The sequence below is a fragment of the Scomber japonicus genome, chromosome 11 (assembly GCF_027409825.1).
Source record: "Scomber japonicus isolate fScoJap1 chromosome 11, fScoJap1.pri, whole genome shotgun sequence".
In the NCBI taxonomy this organism is placed as follows: Eukaryota; Metazoa; Chordata; class Actinopteri; order Scombriformes; family Scombridae; genus Scomber; species Scomber japonicus.
Window position 1 is genome coordinate 20982322 of NC_070588.1, and position 5473 is coordinate 20987794.

A 5473-nucleotide genomic window follows, 5' to 3' on the forward strand; every position below is an offset into this window, starting at 1 on the left:
CACTGGAAGAGTCATGAGCCGTCCCACACAAGAATCAAACCCGGCATTTTTAAATACCGGCAACAGCGTTACAGCCATACGGCTCAATTTTGTTGCTTTGTGTGTGACAGAAAACCACATACAGCAGCAAGTACACCACTGCCACCATGTCTTCCATTGGTTATGTGTTTGTGTCACGTATAAAACGAAGTCATGGCAGTTTCGCGGAGCCGTGCTATGACGACCCCACCCACGTTGAGTAGGTACTTTTTTGTAATGGAAAAGGTCGTTCCTGGAACCGTACCAAGTCGAGTTGAGCCGAGTCGAGCCGAGTATTGCTAGAACTGTATAGTGGAAAAGCGCCATACGCAACACACCATTATTCTTATGGCTGCTCAGTATTCAGTATTATTTTCACTTCGGACAGGAAATGTACTTATCAAGAGTTGATTGTTCTGCAGCAAGATACATGATAATACAGAATGTGTACTATGGAGTTTAAAATTATCTCTCATAGTGCTATTTAGAGAATTAGGTCATCCTTAACAGTAATTACAAAACCACCACTATGCACTATACTTTTTTAGCCCTGTTGTTTAAAATTGTATTATGCCTCTGTGTCACAAGAAATCCAGCCACAATCAACTATTTATTTTACTATTTATTTATCAAAGCAATTTGTTTGTACAGTACTTATCACATTTCTGTCAAGGAATAATTATACTGTATACTGTGTGTTAGCAACAAGAGAGATGAAACTTGGTCCTGAGATTTGATTTCTCTGTGACTAGACTGATTGCCTTTACACAGTCTGCTTTTTCATTTATGGCGATCAAACATTGGAATATGCTTCCATCTGAGCTTAAAACTTGCAAAAAAAATGGATATTGAACAACCAGCCATGTTGATATTAATTTTGCCTGTGATTCAGATGTGTAATTGTGATGAAGTGTAATTTTCTAGCTGTACCTGGATGAACGCGTTGGTATTTATATGCTTATGTGTGCTTGTGGATTTGTCTGTATAATAGGTAGTGTGACACAGAATATGTAATGGTATTGCATGTAAATGAATGTTTGACTGATTGTCCTGTGTGTACCTGTCCAGGGGCCGCAGATGGAAATTAGCTAATGACTAAATCTGGCATAATCTCTTCTCATTTTGAGACTAATGTTTTTCATGCTTAATAAAGACTAATAATAAAAATAATAACAATAATAGAGGTGTCTGGGGGTCAAATAATGTTTTGGCAGAAGTATCAAACAAGATCAAGGGCACTATTTTCCTGGCAGCGCAACAAGCAGAGTTGCGCTGTTTGACCTTGAAATGTTATGTTCCCTCTGTGATGTTTACTGTAGTAAGGTGGGACATTTATTCAAATGAGGCAACACAAATAAAGAGTTATTGGTATTCTGATGGAAATTAGAGAAGTTGTGCTGAGAGTAGATATCTCAGAACCACATACAGTATGTCACTTAACTGGAATATGATTTAAAACAAATGCACAGCAATAACAGGATTATCTTTAAACTCTAATTAAAAACTCCATTCAAAAGATGTGTTAAATCCGCATTAAAAAGGGTTTAATGTGGTTAAAGTAGAAACATCTGTAAAGCATGCACGTATAAATTAAGATGAGTGATTCTGTCTCTGTTGATTTAATCTGTATGGAAGCCTTCTCTCGCTGTTTATTAAATTCCTGCAGCATCTGAAGGCAGCAGCACAGATATGTTGATAAATCTGCAACGTCCCATTTGAGAGATGCGGCTTGTTTGATTAGTGCAGTTTGAATAAATCACATGCAAATGACACCTGACAGCTAATAAATAAAAACACACACCTCAACACTCATCAGACTGGTCGGTCATATCAGATTACCAGAGGTCATTGATGCGTGTGCCATTTCCTCTCTCCTATATTTTTTTTAGCAAAAGTAGCATTAGATGTTTATTCACAGTTATGATCACAATGACCATTCAGGTATAATGTTTATATCATGTTTCCCATCTTATATTGAGAATGACGTTTCAGGTTCTCAAAACTGTCCATGTGAACCTTGTGATGGCAACAGAGAGAAAAGTCAGGGGATCGTCAAAACCATTAGGATGTCTGTACAAAATGCTGGACAGACTGAATCCCTCCCACCACTCCCCCCCCACCCCTCCCCTAGAGCTGATGCTATTGGTATTGCTACAACTCAAAGTGGATATTTGACAGGGAAAAAAAACACAGAAAAATCATTTATGATAACATACCGGCAGGATAACATAATCTACTGGCCATCAGGCTTTTAAGCAACTTGAAAGTATCTTAACATAATAGAATAAAAAGAGAGGGAAAAAATTAAAACATTCAATAACATCAGGTGATTTCACACTAGCACAGTTGGAGCACAGAGGACAAACAAGTCACTGTTTGATCATCAGCTTTCATCAAACACAATTAAACAGACTGGCTGTATTACAACCCTTGCCCTGAAATGATTCCCTGGGATTGCAGGTGACTGTATTCTGGTACACTGGAGTAAATGAGTCTCTGAGGTGGTTTGAATGAAAGGCAGCAAACAAGACCTACTGAATTTTAAGGCTTCACTGCATGCATCCTTATTAATGAAACAGAATATCAGTATGTTCCTGAAGGACTGTGTGTTATGCTTATATGTAAGGCTACACATATTTTCTGCTAAGGATTTATTTTTTCCCCAGCTGTTAGAAAGCACTGTCCATTAATAAAGGACAAGTACAATCCTTTTCACTGTTGTAATAGATATATCCATTATATGAGCCAGTATTGTTTATCACCCACTGCTAATGGACATGTGTTTTCTTCATTACATTATCTGGCAGTTGCTTTTGTACCAAGTCGCCCAAAATAATCCCATTAACCTACATTCTATAGGAAGCCTTTATTTCCCTTTTTTTTTAAGAAGGAAATTATTGAGTTGTGTGTTGGTTCCTCCGTCTGTTATTTGGGTGTCATGGTTTTGTGTTAGATGGTGGGTGATGTGCAGTTCTTTTGTCTTTTTGAAGAAATACAAGGTAGTAATTAAAGCTACCAGCAGGAAGAGAAACACTGTGCGCTACTGGTGGACATAGCACAGTGGGAATATACTCAAGCCATAGAAGCCTAGCTCTAGATAAGAATAATTAAGCAGCTTGCCCACAGTTTTAGAACAGCAGATTTTCAAACATTTAATCAATTCATTGTTGTCGGAAGTTATCTGCCACAATATCCCACAATCTCTACTGCACTGTTTCACAACCACAGAGACAGATATGACACACTCATACTGTTGATCATTTAGAAAAAGGCCAGATTTAAGTTGACGGTATTCTTGCACATCAGAGCCTCCTGTCATTTTTAGGGTTAGGGTTTTCTCAAGAGTCGTAAAGCTCATTGTGTTTTCAGAAGAGTCTCTAGTCTCTTAAAATACAGCAACACAAAGATTCTCTTCCGCAGCAATGATATTTATTAAAATATATTTATGAAATACAAATTGCTCTGGTCTTGGCATGGTTTGAATTAGCTTCCACATAGGCTGAGGTCAGAGTGTCACTTTCGGCCTGCCACCCCTCAGCTGGGACGGTCACCATTAACACAACTGCCTCTTGAGAGCAAGCCTCATCTATATGAAAATATGCATGATATTTAAAAGATGCCCCATTGAACATATCCCTTAAGACAGGGAAATTTCAGTAGCATCTGTCACCACTACTGTGCATTTGTCTCTTTTCAATAACTCGATCCATGTTTCTCTGGTCTTGAATGCTGTGAACAAAGGCCAGAGCTCTTATGGAAAACTTGTACAGACACATTGCAGACACAGGAAGCCTTTGCCATTTCCTCAACATAGCTCTTGTATGACAGCCATCTGCTCAGGTGTGATATTGGCTCTCATCAGCCATCAACTCTTCTTGAATGGTCATACTGAATATCTTGTTTTCGAACACTGTGGCTCAGACTGGTGTGATAAAGTGGCTTCTCCCCTCCCGCAAACTAAATGCAGGTAAAATATGAGCCATTTGGCATCCCATATCCCCCTTCCTTGTGGTCGCCTTCCCTCTACTTGGTATACTGAGATATAGCTACTTTTTAATTGAATACAGGCATAAATATGTAATTGTCTCTCTCTCCATGACTTGTAATCATTTTTAATGTACAAAAAACATGCAACAGAAACATGCAGTAATAACACAAATAACCATATCAAAAGAGGGAACCACACAAACACACATAGCAATAAATATAATAAACAGCAGACCAAAATAATAAAGTACGTAGAGGCTGTAAAGTCAATTGAGTATACGGTTTTAGTCTGAGTACTTTTAGGATTGTGCAACATTTACAGTCGTAGCAGATGAGAGGGTGAAGTAAGAGGAAGAGAAGACAGCTAGAGGAGGAGTTAAATGACTACCACAATCAATCCACTTAGGACAGTGATCGAAGAGGCACAAATCTATGATTGACTATAGTCTTGTCATTTACAGCAGCGGAGTGACAAACTAACAGCAACAGAGAATAGGCACTAGGTTTTCATTTTGGTGGTGAGGGAAGGGGAACACAATATCCATTTCCAAAAGAAATTCAAAGTTATTTGGATCATTAAATGTTTATTTTTTTAAGTGATATCTACTGGCTCCAAACAAGCTGTGATGTCACAAAACATGCTCATAGGAAAACACCTTATACTTATGGTGAGCACTGACAAACTGTCCACATGATTGTGAGTGTCAAACTCTGCACATATATCATTCTGCACAATGAAGTTCAAACATCCAAGTGAAGAAACAGTAAGTAAAACACATTTTATGAGAGGAGGGGGGACTTTAAACCTTAAAACATAATGTTGATAATGTGCACCTGGACACCTGGACACAGACAGTTAAATACACTATATGGCCAAAAGTAGGTTTGTGAGGTCAGGCGCAGTTTTTCTTAATGCTACAGCATTCAGTGATACCCTCAGCAGTAGCATGCTTTCAGTTTTGTGCCAATAGTTAAATAAAGGCCATTCATGTTTCAAAGCTCTGACCTCTGAGATGAACTGGACCAATAAGTGCAAGTTAGACCTTTTCACACCTCACATCAATACTCAAAATAACTCATGTTATTAGTCAAACGTCCAAAACCTGCTGAGAAGAGAACACTGTTATAGCAGCTTATTAATGCCCGTGGTTTTACATCAAGATATTTGTGGTTGTAATGTTCTGTTGTCCACATACATTTGATCATATTGTGAATGTAAAACACACTTCTACAGATATTTTTTGCACGGTTTTTGCGTCTTGTACACGTAAAAAAAACTTGAAACCTTTGTGACACAAAATGAATCCTTTCTTTACAAACACAAGCTCATACGTAAAGTACATTTAATTTTGAAATGCTTTAGTCCTTATTCTTCTATAGTTCATGTTGTAGGTGTGGCCTTAAAGTTGATTTATTCCTGTGTCTTCATGACTCTTTTCTGTCTGGTCATGTCATGAGGATGTTCGGC